At 46.8% G+C, this 16,503-nt stretch overlaps 1 protein-coding gene across 7 annotated transcripts in view; it reads right to left on the bottom strand.

Annotated features, from left to right (window-relative positions):
* PRR5 (proline rich 5) overlaps positions 1-16,503 on the bottom strand; it is a 76,504-nt gene that overhangs the window by 38,930 nt on the left and 21,071 nt on the right. For all 7 annotated transcript variants that reach the window (XM_075275158.1, XM_075275161.1, XM_075275154.1 and 4 more), the window contains exon 2: positions 2,342-2,431. The gene's annotated coding sequence lies outside the window, so the exon portion shown is untranslated. The remainder of the gene's footprint in view (positions 1-2,341; positions 2,432-16,503) is intronic.

The raw sequence follows: 16,503 nt of genomic DNA, 5'->3' as shown, positions 1-16,503 counted from the left end.
TCTTACATGAAGCTCAAGGAAGAGGAGAGATTAGGATGAGAAGGAAGAAGACGTCTCACGTATGTGTGAGGTAATATGTGCCTCCGGGTCACTACGTGCAAACACTCACCTACACATACACACATACACACCGACACGTGCACTATCAATACATTCCTAGAGAGTGTCATGTACAATGGAGACATGGATGTGTGTAAATAATAAGCGTATACAGATCACATCATGGTGATTGATGATTATATAGAGATGAGCGGCGCTGCATAGGCACTGCTTATCTGCCCTGTAGAAGAACTCTGTCATAGGTCACCTATGCAACAACTACTGACTGACTGATATATGGTAGTATACAAGTCTCACACACCTCAGCTGCTTCAGAACATCATCATACACCACTCAGCTGCTGCAGAACATCATAATACCACCTCAGCTGGTGCAGAACATCATAATACACACCTCAGCTGCTGCAGAACATCATAATACACACCTCAGCTGCTGCAGAACATAATACACACCTCAGCTGCTGCAGAACCTCATAATACACATCTCAGCTGCTGCAGAACATCATAATACACACCTCAGCTGCTGCAGAACATCATAATACTCACCTCAGCTGCTGCAGAACCTCATAATACACACCTCAGCTGCTGCAGAACATCATAATACACAACTCAGCTGCTGCAGAACATCATAATACACACCTCAGCTGCTGCAGAACCTCATAATACACACCTGAGCTGCTGCAGAACCTCATAATACACACCTCAGCTGCTGCAGAACCTCATAATACACACCTCAGCTACTGCAGGAGTAACTCAATATATCCAGTAATAAAACCTGTACTGAGCTGATCCCCATACACACAGCATTGTCACATACTATACATAGTCCTATATGCCACTGTATGGCGCTATATGTATCTGGATGTGCTCAGTACCTGAAAGCCTGAGATGGCTGATAACAGAGGGCAATAGATCCGGCATATAGGCAGACTTTGGAGTGGGCTTACATGTGCTAGGTAGAAAATAACTGTGTATGTTACGTCTGATCTCGGAAAGATGTTGTAGAAAAATATCAAGTGAAATAAATTTGGTGTTTACCCCACAAGCCCTGTGCTCCGCCGTCCACCGCTGATTTTAATGGCAGGTGAATAAATATTCATATAGTGTTGACTTATAAATAATAAAATATTTATATCGGCGAATATTCAGGCGCGGCTGCCTTACAGGCTGCAGTATTAATGTAAGATATAAATCCTCAGGCCGTATACAATGCGTACAACTGTGTTTAAAGGCACACGCCGCCTTATACCCATATATCATCATACAGTATAAAGTGATTAATGTGATTCTAATACACCTTCATCATCATCTTCACTTATTATAAGGCTATATTTACTCTGCAAAGTGTACACAGATAGTACTGCCTCTCCTTATATATGATATATACACAGATTGTACTGCCTCCCTGTCTCTCCTTATATATTATATAGACACAGATAGTACTGCCTCCCTGTCTCTCCTTATATATTATATAGACACAGATAGTACTGCCTCCCTGTCTCTCCTTATATATTATATAGACACAGATAGTACTGCCTCCCTGTCTCTCCTTATATATTATATAGACACAGATAGTACTGCCTCCCTGTCTCTCCTTATATATTATATAGACACAGATAGTACTGCCTCCCTGTCTCTCCTTATATATTATATAGACACAGATAGTACTGCCTCCCTGTCTCTCCTTATATATTATATAGACACAGATAGTACTACCTCCCTGTCTCTCCTTATATATGATATTACATTGTCTCACCAACTACTAACAACCCCCCCCCTCCTCCTGAAATCTAACACCCTTTGTGCCTGCTCTGTATATATATATATATATATATATATATATATATATATATATATATATATATGCATCCTTCAAAAATGTTTTTAAATTTGCTTTGACAAAGGAGCCTTTGCGCTTCGAAACGTTAGCCATTTGTCATCATTATGAGTTAGCCATTAAAAAGGTATCAACTACTGAAGATCACCAAGTTTTCGTGTTTTTTTATATTTCCAACCCACTGGCTAACACGGTACAACAACGAACATTTTCCTTTTATATATGATATACACACAGATAGTGCTGCCTCCCTGTCTCTCCGTATATATTATATACACAGATAGTACTACCTCCCTGTCTCCTGCTTTACATGGAACCTGCAGAATTATGGGGGATATAGAAGACAGAGTAGCCTCAATAAGAAACTGCCCTTTGTCATCGCCCCACCCGAGATAGCAGCGAATCAATGTATATTTGCATGATGTCACATTTGTAGAGCGCTCACCTTTGATGTCACCAGGATGGCAAATCAGGTCACTCAGGTTTGTGGATTTGAAGGCGTCAAAACAACCAGAGGCCGAAACCTACATCTGATCTGTGGAGAAATGTATAAAAATAAAAATTATCAGAAATCAAACACTATACAAGGGTATCTATAGCTGATACATTGTTATGGGGGCACCAATAGGGGGCAGACTATAAGTGTAACGGCGGGAACGTTATGAATAAGGCCTAAACTCTGAAGACTAGCCTCTCTGTCAATGGTTTTATACAAGGAAACTCTCTTACCAGGTGTATCGGTCGCAGATAACTGATATATCACACTGGAATATTCACGCAAGAAACTTGTCCAACCATTTCTACACCTGATCTGAACTGCCAAGAAATTTCCACCGCTCAGAAGTTAAGAATCACCCATTATTTTTTTTCAAAATTACCGCAAATAGAACCTGCAAAACCGCATAAAATTGTACACTGTGTCTATCTAATAAATCTATGCCAAGAGCTCCACCAACTGGACGGTGTCAGTACTGCATGAATCTATATAGGGTAACAGAGGTATGGAACGTTAATGGGGCCTTGGCCCATTAGACAAGCCGACCTACACAAGACATTTTATTAGTTTAAAGGGATTTTCTATTACATATATAGATGACCTACACCTGGGACACCTGCTGATCAGCTGTTTGAAGAGGTCATGAGCACTGTGACCTCTTCTCTATGCTGATATCACGTTCATTGGTTACATGGTACAGCAGCAGCTCAATCCCAATCAAGTGAATGGAAATGAGCTGCAATACCAAATATAGTCCCTACAACATGTGTGGCGCTCTGCTTGGTAATTCAGTAAAGCAGCCAATTTACTCTGTGGCCCCTTCAACCAGCTGATCGGTGGAGGTCCCAGGTGTTGGACCCCCACTGGTCATGTATTGATTATTTATCAATATATAATTCCCCCCACAAAAATCAAAGACTAAAACCAGTGGGGTAAATCATCACCAATATCAGTTCCATTGGAGTCCAACTCTCAGCACCCCCACTGATCAGCATGCTGGTCTTTTTAATAGTGGTTGTGCCTGGTATTGCAGCTCAATCTCATTCATTTGAATGGGACTGAGCTGTCCTGAATTGTAATATCAGGTATAACCACTATTAAAAGTGTGGCGCTGTACCTGATAAACATTGAAGGAGAAGTGGTGCTTGCAGTGCTTTGATTCGGCTGATCAGTAGGGGTTCTGAACGTTTTACTTTATATGAAGGAAAGTAGGGGATTTGGAGCTTTGTAACAGGAAAAAAACAGAACTTTCTTCCCTCCCTAGAAAAGATATTGAAAAATATTAAAGAGGTGGTAAAGGATTAGAAAAACATGGCTGCACCCATTCATAAACAGCGCCATACCTGGCATTGGTTGAGGCTGAACTGCAATACCACATACAACCTGTATATGGGTGTGGCGCTGTATTTGGAAGAAAGCATCAATATTTTAGACCTATTTATAGTTAATAGTACTGTGGTAGAAGGGGTGACGGGTTCCCTGATGGGTATAAATGGGAGGAACTGGGGCTGCTGTTAAGCAGGGGAGTGGCCTGTACTCGTGGGTGGGGCTTAGAGGCTACCTCTCCCTATGCCTCAGGTTATCTCATGTAGTTGTAGTCATGTAGATCTCTTAGCACATCCGCTCCAGTATGAAGCCGGCTGGTGAATAATAAGCAATCTTCTCATTCATCCCCATCCTATAAATCAATGGCCGCCCCGACCAGTCCTGTCAGGGGTCGGAGAAGAAGAATAAATACACGGCGATTACTAATCGTTGGTTAAACACGGACTTCACTTTCCGCCTTCCATTTATGATCAATAAATGTAATAATCTTATATCTTGTGCCGGTCTGGAATCAATCATTCACATTCACGGATCATGAACCTGGATCTTTAATGCAGCGTCCCCGAGACTATAAATAATCCGTGAAACACAGCGGCAAAGTCCCAACAGGATGCAAAACAACGGGCTAATGATTAAATGTAATAAATCTGAGAAAGCTTAGAGCCAGAGAACACACAGCAGAACATACAGTCCTAATATATGCAATTACTCAGGATGGCCACAGAGAGTATTACCCCTTTAAAAGGGTTGTCCGACCCCAAATGGAACTTTCATACTGATGACGTCGAGTGCCGATCCTATACAAGTAATTGGGGTCAAGCTGCAGTTCACCAGAACCACCACTCTGCAGTGGATGGGGCTGTTGTGCCGCTCCTATTACTTCTATAGGAGCGTCTCTATTTGTGCTGCTCGTCCCCTAGCAGCTTCCAGAACAGCTGATCTGTGCAGGATCCGGGTGTCAAACCCCAACAGACCACATACTGATTACCAATCCATTTGATTGATTATCAGTATCAAAACTTAATTTGGGGCCAGAGAACCACTTTAAAGAGGACCTTCCACCAACTTTTTGCATGAGTCTGTCTAGTGCCGCCTATTGGGAGCTACCCTATAAGTCACCTTGAACCCATAAAAACGTTCATATGCTGGTTCTGGTGACAGTAACCTATCTATCTGCAGGGCTGGGGTGATATGCTGGTTCTGGTGACAGTAACCTATCTATCTGCAGGGCTGGGATGATATGCTGGTTCTGGTGACACTAACCTATCTATCTGCAGGGCTGGGGTGATATGCTGGGTCTGGTGAAACTAACCTATCTATCTGCAGGGCTGGGGTGATATGCTGGTTCTGGTGACAGTAACCTATCTATCTGCAGGGCTGGGGTGATATGCTGGTTCTGGTGACACTAACCTATCTATCTGCAGGGCTGGGGTGATATGCTGGTTCTGGTGACAGTAACCTATCTATCTGCAGGGCTGGGGTGATATGCTGGTTCTGGTGACAGTAACCTATCTATCTGCAGGGCTGGGGTGATATGCTGGTTCTGGTGACACTAACCTATCTATCTGCAGGGCTGGGGTGATATGCTGGTTCTGGTGACACTAACCTATCTATCTGCAGGGCTGGGGTGATATGCTGGTTCTGGTGACAGTAACCTATCTATCTGCAGGGCTGGGGTGATATACTGGTTCTGGTGAAACTAACCTATCTATCTGCAGGGCTGGGATGATATGCTGGTTCTGGTGACACTAACCTATCTATCTGCAGGGCTGGGGTGATATACTGGTTCTGGTGAAACTAACCTATCTATCTGCAGGGCTGGGATGATATGCTGGTTCTGGTGACACTAACCTATCTATCTGCAGGGCTGGGGTGATATGCTGGTTCTGGTGACAGTAACCTATCTATCTGCAGGGCTGGGATGATATGCTGGTTCTGGTGACACTAACCTATCTATCTGCAGGGCTGGGGTGATATGCTGGTTCTGGTGACAGTAACCTATCTATCTGCAGGGCTGGGGTGATATGCTGGTTCTGGTGACACTAACCTATCTATCTGCAGGGCTGGGGTGATATGCTGGTTCTGGTGACACTAACCTATCTATCTGCAGGGCTGGGGTGATATGCTGGTTCTGGTGACAGTAACCTATCTATCTGCAGGGCTGGGGTGATATGCTGGTTCTGGTGACACTAACCTATCTATCTGCAGGGCCGGGGTGATATGCTGGTTCTGGTGACACTAACCTATCTATCTGCAGGGCTGGGGTGATATGCTGGTTCTGGTGACACTAACCTATCTATCTGCAGGGCTGGGGTGATATACTGGTTCTGGTGAAACTAACCTATCTATCTGCAGGGCTGGGATGATATGCTGGTTCTGGTGACACTAACCTATCTATCTGCAGGGCTGGGGTGATATGCTGGTTCTGGTGACAGTAACCTATCTATCTGCAGGGCTGGGATGATATGCTGGTTCTGGTGACACTAACCTATCTATCTGCAGGGCTGGGGTGATATGCTGGTTCTGGTGACAGTAACCTATCTATCTGCAGGGCTGGGGTGATATGCTGGTTCTGGTGACACTAACCTATCTATCTGCAGGGCTGGGGTGATATGCTGGTTCTGGTGACAGTAACCTATCTATCTGCAGGGCTGGGGTGATATGCTGGTTCTGGTGACAGTAACCTATCTATCTGCAGGGCTGGGGTGATATGCTGGTTCTGGTGACACTAACCTATCTATCTGCAGGGCTGGGGTGATATGCTGGTTCTGGTGACACTAACCTATCTATCTGCAGGGCTGGGGTGATATGCTGGTTCTCGTGACAGTAACCTATCTATCTGCAGGGCTGGGGTGATATGCTGGTTCTGGTGACACTAACCTATCTATCTGCAGGGCCGGGGTGATATGCTGGTTCTGGTGACACTAACCTATCTATCTGCAGGGCTGGGGTGATATGCTGGTTCTGGTGACACTAACCTATCTATCTGCAGGGCTGGGGTGATATGCTGGTTCTGGTGACACTAACCTATCTATCTGCAGGGCTGGGGTGATATGCTGGGTCTGGTGACAGTAACCTATCTATCTGCAGGGCTGGGGTAATATGCTGCTTCTGGTGATAGTAACCTATCTATCTGCAGGGCTGGGGTGATATGCTGCTTCTGGTGACAGTAACCTATCTATCTGCAGGGCTGGGGTGATATACTGGTTCTGGTGAAACTAACCTATCTATCTGCAGGGCTGGGGTGATATGCTGGTTCTGGTGACAGTAACCTATCTATCTGCAGGGCTGGGGTGATATGCTGGTTCTGGTGACACTAACCTATCTATCTGCAGGGCTGGGGTGATATGCTGGTTCTGGTGACAGTAACCTATCTATCTGCGGGGCTGGGGTGATATGCTGGATCTGGTGACAGTAACCTATCTATCTGCAGGGCTGGGATGACATGCTGGTTCTGGTGACACTAACCTATCTATCTGCAGGGCTGGGGTGATATGCTGGGTCTGGTGACACTAACCTATCTATCTGCAGGGCTGGGGTGATATGCTGGTTCTGGTGGCAGTAACCTATCTATCTGCAGGGCTGGGGTGATATGCTGGTTCTGGTGACAGTAACCTATCTATCTGCAGGGCTGGGATGATATGCTGGTTCTGGTGACAGTAACCTATCTATCTGCAGGGCTGGGGTGATATGCTGGTTCTGGTGACACTAACCTATCTATCTGCAGGGCTGAGGTGATATGCTGGTTCTGGTGACACTAACCTATCTATCTGCAGGGCTGGGGTGATATGCTGGTTCTGGTGACACTAACCTATCTATCTGCAGGGCTGGGGTGATATGCTGGTTCTCGTGACAGTAACCTATCTATCTGCAGGGCTGGGGTGATATGCTGGTTCTGGTGACACTAACCTATCTATCTGCAGGGCCGGGGTGATATGCTGGTTCTGGTGACACTAACCTATCTATCTGCAGGGCTGGGGTGATATGCTGGTTCTGGTGACACTAACCTATCTATCTGCAGGGCTGGGGTGATATGCTGGTTCTGGTGACACTAACCTATCTATCTGCAGGGCTGGGGTGATATGCTGGGTCTGGTGACAGTAACCTATCTATCTGCAGGGCTGGGGTAATATGCTGCTTCTGGTGATAGTAACCTATCTATCTGCAGGGCTGGGGTGATATGCTGCTTCTGGTGACAGTAACCTATCTATCTGCAGGGCTGGGGTGATATACTGGTTCTGGTGAAACTAACCTATCTATCTGCAGGGCTGGGGTGATATGCTGGTTCTGGTGACAGTAACCTATCTATCTGCAGGGCTGGGGTGATATGCTGGTTCTGGTGACACTAACCTATCTATCTGCAGGGCTGGGGTGATATGCTGGCTCTGGTGACACTAAGCTATCTATCTACAGGGCTGAGGTGATATGCTGGTTCTGGTGACACTAACCTATCTATCTGCAGGGCTGGGGTGATATGCTGGTTCTGGTGACAGTAACCTATCTATCTGCAGGGCTGGGGTGATATGCTGGTTCTGGTGACACTAACCTATCTATCTGCAGGGCTGGGGTGATATGCTGGTTCTGGTGACACTAACCTATCTATCTGCAGGGCTGGGGTGATATGCTGGTTCTCGTGACAGTAACCTATCTATCTGCAGGGCTGGGGTGATATGCTGGTTCTGGTGACACTAACCTATCTATCTGCAGGGCCGGGGTGATATGCTGGTTCTGGTGACACTAACCTATCTATCTGCAGGGCTGGGGTGATATGCTGGTTCTGGTGACACTAACCTATCTATCTGCAGGGCTGGGGTGATATGCTGGTTCTGGTGACACTAACCTATCTATCTGCAGGGCTGGGGTGATATGCTGGGTCTGGTGACAGTAACCTATCTATCTGCAGGGCTGGGGTAATATGCTGCTTCTGGTGATAGTAACCTATCTATCTGCAGGGCTGGGGTGATATGCTGCTTCTGGTGACAGTAACCTATCTATCTGCAGGGCTGGGGTGATATACTGGTTCTGGTGAAACTAACCTATCTATCTGCAGGGCTGGGGTGATATGCTGGTTCTGGTGACAGTAACCTATCTATCTGCAGGGCTGGGGTGATATGCTGGTTCTGGTGACACTAACCTATCTATCTGCAGGGCTGGGGTGATATGCTGGTTCTGGTGACAGTAACCTATCTATCTGCGGGGCTGGGGTGATATGCTGGATCTGGTGACAGTAACCTATCTATCTGCAGGGCTGGGATGACATGCTGGTTCTGGTGACACTAACCTATCTATCTGCAGGGCTGGGGTGATATGCTGGGTCTGGTGACACTAACCTATCTATCTGCAGGGCTGGGGTGATATGCTGGTTCTGGTGGCAGTAACCTATCTATCTGCAGGGCTGGGGTGATATGCTGGTTCTGGTGACAGTAACCTATCTATCTGCAGGGCTGGGATGATATGCTGGTTCTGGTGACAGTAACCTATCTATCTGCAGGGCTGGGGTGATATGCTGGTTCTGGTGACACTAACCTATCTATCTGCAGGGCTGAGGTGATATGCTGGTTCTGGTGACACTAACCTATCTATCTGCAGGGCTGGGGTGATATGCTGGTTCTGGTGACACTAACCTATCTATCTGCAGGGCTGGGGTGATATGCTGGTTCTCGTGACAGTAACCTATCTATCTGCAGGGCTGGGGTGATATGCTGGTTCTGGTGACACTAACCTATCTATCTGCAGGGCCGGGGTGATATGCTGGTTCTGGTGACACTAACCTATCTATCTGCAGGGCTGGGGTGATATGCTGGTTCTGGTGACACTAACCTATCTATCTGCAGGGCTGGGGTGATATGCTGGTTCTGGTGACACTAACCTATCTATCTGCAGGGCTGGGGTGATATGCTGGGTCTGGTGACAGTAACCTATCTATCTGCAGGGCTGGGGTAATATGCTGCTTCTGGTGATAGTAACCTATCTATCTGCAGGGCTGGGGTGATATGCTGCTTCTGGTGACAGTAACCTATCTATCTGCAGGGCTGGGGTGATATACTGGTTCTGGTGAAACTAACCTATCTATCTGCAGGGCTGGGGTGATATGCTGGTTCTGGTGACAGTAACCTATCTATCTGCAGGGCTGGGGTGATATGCTGGTTCTGGTGACACTAACCTATCTATCTGCAGGGCTGGGGTGATATGCTGGTTCTGGTGACAGTAACCTATCTATCTGCGGGGCTGGGGTGATATGCTGGATCTGGTGACAGTAACCTATCTATCTGCAGGGCTGGGATGATATGCTGGTTCTGGTGACACTAACCTATCTATCTGCAGGGCTGGGGTGATATGCTGGGTCTGGTGACACTAACCTATCTATCTGCAGGGCTGGGGTGATATGCTGGTTCTGGTGGCAGTAACCTATCTATCTGCAGGGCTGGGGTGATATGCTGGTTCTGGTGACAGTAACCTATCTATCTGCAGGGCTGGGATGATATGCTGGTTCTGGTGACAGTAACCTATCTATCTGCAGGGCTGGGGTGATATGCTGGTTCTGGTGACACTAACCTATCTATCTGCAGGGCTGGGGTGATATGCTGGTTCTGGTGACACTAACCTATCTATCTGCAGGGCTGGGGTGATATGCTGGCTCTGGTGACACTAAGCTATCTATCTACAGGGCTGAGGTGATATGCTGGTTCTGGTGACACTAACCTATCTATCTGCAGGGCTGGGGTGATATGCTGGTTCTGGTGACAGTAACCTATCTATCTGCAGGGCTGGGGTGATATGCTGGTTCTGGTGACACTAACCTATCTATCTGCAGGGCTGGGGTGATATGCTGGGTCTGGTGACACTAACCTATCTATCTGCAGGGCTGGGGTGATATGCCGGGTCTGGTGACACTCCCTTTAAAATCTTTTTCGGCACCCTTATGTCACTATTGGACACAGCTGAGCTGCACCTGAAACACAAATGACTGCAGTGTCTTGTAAGTCGCCCCACTCAAGGTTTTCGATGTGACTTATTACAGAAGCAGCCGGAAGGATGCAAGTCAAGGTTTGTAAATGCAACCGACTAATAATTGCTAATAATAGCCCAGCAACAAGTCAGAGGAACAGCTGCAGTGAGGGCGACCGCCCAGACGTCTAGAACTCTAGATCAGCCAGACGTTTATCTGGAAAGATTAAACTTGGGGAGGAAGTCACGGACCGCGACTATAAGACACATGGAGCAGTGCCACAGCCCAATAATCCCGTTATCTACAGGACCCAGAATATCTGCTAAGGAATATTAATGACTAAATAGAAAAACATAAGATTTCACAAAAAAAAAAGTTTCAAAAAGGCACAAAAAAAAAGTAACCACTAGGTGGTGGTAGAGAGGATAATACATAACTATCCACTAGGTGGTGCTACAGAGGATAATACATTACTATTCGCTATCCACTAGGTGGTGGTGGAGAAGATTATATATTATTATCCACTAGGTGGTGCTAGGGAGGATAAAACATTACTATCCACTAGGTGGCGGTAGAGAGGATAACACATTACTGTGTTAACAGTGAAGGGGGTATAACACTAATCCCAATTCATTCTTAGGATCGTTTGGGGGTCCCCAAGGTCACACCAAATCCACCAGAGAGTCATGGAATATCCTAGTAATATACCATCACTTAAAGATATGGGAACACCCCTTTAAGACATACTGGCCTTGCCCACTTCAGAAGTAGCGGACCAGGGTGGCCTGGCGCATGAAAAATGTTTGGCCATGCCCCCTTTTATATAAAGCCTTTCCCCTTTTGGGACATGGCACCCCTTTTTGCGATTTACCCACTTTGCTGGAACGCCAGGAGGCCCTGAATGTTTCGGAACTATTGGCAAGTATGCTGTAGGAGCTTATGTACATGGCAATGCTCAATGGGGTTGTATCATGGGTGGCCTTGTAGTAACTATGTTGCACCATATAGTGCCTTTAAGTAAGAGTTCCCTTGTATGATATGGCATGGACTACACTCCAATTTATTGGGGACATACTAATGAATAGAAGTTAGCTGTACCATATCACAAAACTGCACTAACTGTCTGCATGAGGACTTAAAGGCAAAATGTCACATTAAAAATTCAATCCACCAAGTGGCACCATGTTATAGAGCAGGAAGAGCTGAGCGGATTGATATATAGTTTTATGTGGAAAGATTTAGCAGAACTCGTATTACATTGAACTGAATCTCTGCTCCTTCTGGACTTCGCTTTCCAGTGGGCGGTCCTAATCAGTGACTGACAGTTGTCACTGCCCACCCACTGGACTCCTAAGCCCAGGATAAGCCAAGATTTAGATCAATAAATCACCTGTTCTACTAAATCTTTTCCCACACACCCATATATCAATCTGCTCAGCTCCTCCTGCTCTATAACATGGTGCATACAGATCGGACTGAATTTTCATGTGACAATTCCCCTTTAAGGGCATTTTTGTTCCCAATAACCACCCACATTGTTCTATTGCTTTGGGTTGTTGTCCCCCATCTATAAAGCAATATAATGAAGTTATGGATTTGCTTTTAACTCTTTGAACTTCTCTTTGTCTTCGTGTTTAATATACAATAAAACCAGTTTACAGTCAATACCAGTAAGAGGCCGGCGAGGCCGAGAACTAGACGGTGAGGTTTGTCAGCTGTTGTCTTGTTTATGTTCGCAAAGTCACGAAAGGAGAAGAAACGCTGCCAAGCCTGATCACAGCTGACCTGATGGGCCATAACTGACCAATGAGAAAGGACTAAAAACAGCATGTGATGCAATGGCGCCACTGCTGTCTACAGGCTGTGACCTGTACTGCAGTCTGGCTCCATTTAAAGGGGATCTTAAGGGGATCTTATTTTACTTACAGATTTTTCTTTCTTCTGTACTGGCTCTATATGTATTTTGAGCATCATGAACCCCCTCCCCCCTCCCCTTTTCACCCCTTTACACAGTTAACCCCTTCCCTGCCATACCAACATCTGAAGCATCTTTTCATCTCCTCTCTGGCTGCCGTTAGGTGACAGACCCCGAGTAATCGCCATCTGCTCCAGTCATATGTTATACATCAGGTCTCTACCAGTATATCCAACCCCACCACCCCACCACCATACTACAGCTCATGTATTAACATAGTGGGTTGCTTTTAATCTCAAGGGGGGGTGGGGGTGGGGGCTTTTACTGTTTCTCGGCTTCTCCATACCTGACCTCTTCAACTCAAGGCTTGTGATATCCATACACAATACAATCTGTGGCGAAGTACAATGAACATCATCTCGGGAAACACTGGCACTTCACGAAACCTATCACTTTTAACATAATATAAATTTTGTATGCAGCTTTAGATGTGACTAGAGTCGTGTCGTGTCTCGGGTCTGTATTAGTTTAGGGGTCTGGTCTGAGGTCTGTATCATTTTAAGGGGTCTGACATGGAGTCTGTATTTGTTTAGGCATACCTCCCAACTTTTGAAGAACCTAAAGAGGGACAAAATGTGCGGCTCTCCCCCAGTTTCATATACACCCTTCATCTTCCCCCAGTTTCATGTCCCCCCTCCATCTCTGTCCCTAGATTCATGTCCCTCCATCTCTGCCCCCAGATTCATGTCCCCCATCTCTGCCCCCAGATTCATGTCCCCCATCTCTGCCCCCAGATTCATGTCCACCATCTCTACCCCCAGATTCATGTCCCTCCATCTCTGCCCCCAGATTCATGTCCCCCCTCCATCTCTGCCCCCAGATTCATGTCCCCCATCTCTACCCCCAGATTCATGTCCCCCCCATCTCTACCCTCAGATTCATGTCCCCTCCATCTCTGCCCCCAGATTCATGTCCCCCATCTCTACCCCCAGATTCATGTCCCCCCTATCTCTACCCTCAGATTCATGTCTCCACATCTCTGCCCCCAGATTCATGTCCCCCCTCCATCTCTGCCCCCAGATTCATGTCCCTCCATCTCTGTCCCCAGATTCATGTCCCCCATCTCTGCCCCCAGATTCATGTCCCCCATCTCTGCCCCCAGATTCATGTCCCCCATCTCTGCCCCCAGATTCATGTCCCCCCCATCCCTACCCCCAGATTCATGTCCCCCATCTCTACCCCCAGATTCATGTCTCCATATCTCTGCCCCCAGATTCATGTCCCCCCTCCATCTCTGCCCCCAGATTCATGTCCCCCCATCTCTGCCCCCAGATTCATGTCCCCCCTCCATCTCTGCCCCCAGATTCATGTCCCCCCATCTCTGCCCCCAGATTCATGTCCCTCCATCTCTGCCCCCAGATTCATGTCCCCCCTCCATCTCTGCCCCCAGATTCATGTCCTCTCCATCTCTACCCGCAGATTCATGTCCCCCATCTCTGCCCCCAGATTCATGTCCCCCCTCCATCTCTACCCCCAGATTCATGTCCCCCCATCTCTGCCCCCAGTGTCATGCCATCCTCTCCTTCAACTGCCCCCAGTTTCACGTTCCACCTCAGTGTAACCATTACACTTACCTTCTCCTTCGCTCCCTCCGCGCCTCTCTCTCTCTCACTCGCACACAGTTGTAGACGCCATGTGACGTCATCACATCGCGTCTACAAGCCAGTAGCTGGTGGCAGTGGCGAAGCAAGGAGCTGAACTGTGACAGCTCCTTGCTTCAGCCGCATATGTGTTCAACTCAGATCTACGTCCTCTGGACGCAGATCTGAGTTGAAATCGGGACATACCTCCCTCCAACCGGGACCGCGGGACACGTCACCGGAATCGTGAATGTCCCGCGGAAATTGGGACGGTTGGGAGGTATGGTTTAGGGGGTCTGCATTTATTTAGGGACCCTGGTCTGGGATTTGTATTTGTGGGTCGAGCCTTCACCAAGTCCTGTAACTTCCCCGCACATCTGATAATCCAGCATGGCCGATCGTCTTTCTCTCCTCTCGTGCTCCTAGTACACAGAATACGTTGCGCTTCACCTCATGGTCGGTAATGGGCTTCGCTTTGTAGTAATAGGAACACGGAGGACTTGTGAGGAAATCTATAACCTTCTTCTAAGAAGAACATGTTCCAGTGCGTTGCTTGTAGACGCGGCCTGTGCTCATCCATCAGGAAGGTAACAGACGGGAGGCGTTCATTACGTGATATTTGCCGCTAGACGATTCTCCGTTAGGCTTTCTGTGTTACATTTATTCTGAGAAACCGCATGAATTATGAAAGAGACGTGAAAAGAAAAATGTCTCTGGGCGTCTCAGCTCACGTCAGCGCTCTATGCCCAAGACACCGCCAGGTACGTACACGGCGCAGCTGCAGGTCTTATGGAATTTACGGAAATTGGCTCAAAAAAAAAAAAAAAAAAAATCCTCTGGACATGGAGTTAAATGATGAAGCAGCCGCCGCCACTAGGAGGCGCTATGGCGCTCATACATATATTTGAAGGGGTTGTCCACGATATTTTAGTAAAGCGACAGTAGGGCGAGGAAGGTGAAAAAAAAAATTCACCTGTCCCTGGTGCTCTGGTGTCCCAGGCCGCTGGTGGATGCGATCGCTGAGACCTAAGGGAAGGAAGTGGGATGTCACCGTGTCATTTCCTTTCTTGTGCGGTGGGACTTCCGCCAGAAAAGCCCCGAGGTTCCACAGGGACTGGACACTGGAGCAGCCGTGACCTTCTCTGGGGTCCTGCCAAAATACTAAAATAGTTACCAAGCACAGTGCCACACTTTGTATAGTGGCTAGGCTTGGTATTGCAGCTGATTCAGCTGTGGATTCTGCCTCATGAAAGGGTATGTTGCTCGCGGAAAAAGGAACCCATTGGATTCAATAGGAGGCGTTTTTTTTTTTAGCTGGGTTCTGACGTGGATTCCTTGTCAAAATCCGGCCCAAAAAAACCCGTTGTGAACCCGGCCTTAATCAGGTGGTTGGGGAAAGAAGGGGTGCGAGCAATTTTTGCAGCCTCAGATCACACGTCCTGGGGTCATGCTATCACCTCCGGGTCCATCATCAGCATCCCCGGGACCATGTAAAACAGTCAATACTGACCTGACGGCCCTTTTAATAGGGGTCAAAAACGCAAATGAAAAACACTGCGGAAAAAAATGACTTTTTAGCTTTAGGCTAAAGAGGAATTAAAATTTTTTCTTACAGTCTGGGTTACATGTACTGGATAACATTGCTCACCGACTCGCCACCCAAAAACTATTGACCTAATGGGTTGGACTGGCCCGCGGTGACCAATGACTATAACCCCTGACTCACAGTAAAGCTCAGCAACTCTCCAGTCTCTTCTCCCCATTACTGGATGTGGTTAAAACGTTCCTGCAATAACAGAAATGGAGCGCGGCCCATAAATAATGGTTTACAAGGTGACAGCGAGGATCTCAATGTGACATTCAGGTTGCTCTGCGCTACCTTGGGCCGATTTTTCGCAGCCGAGCTGGTTTCCAGCACGTGGGCGGCGGGCGGGTCATCCAATCCTCGCCAAACATTAAACTAGTCAATCTGAAAACCCGCTGAACCTTAACACCGACCTTTCAAAAAATTTCCACTCCAAAACCAGACAAAAACTTCTTCTAAAACCGGTCGGCTGCATTTGTTACCCTACCTGCCATACGGGGAAAAATATATATATACAGGAAATATAGAAAAGTATTATAAAATGATGATATTTTTTTACGAATATTTTTTAAAAATTTAATTCAGAGACAAAAAAGTAGGAAAAAAATAACAAAAACATATTTTCCAAAATTTATTTGCTTTTGATTTTAGTTGCATTTTTTATTTATTTTTTTTTACATTTTTTTTCCTATCAGT

This window comes from Leptodactylus fuscus, chromosome 5 (genome assembly GCF_031893055.1).
Source record: "Leptodactylus fuscus isolate aLepFus1 chromosome 5, aLepFus1.hap2, whole genome shotgun sequence".
Lineage (NCBI taxonomy): Eukaryota > Metazoa > Chordata > Amphibia > Anura > Leptodactylidae > Leptodactylus > Leptodactylus fuscus.
Note: the sequence above shows the minus strand (reverse complement) of the source record. Positions and strands in the feature narration are given on the sequence as shown.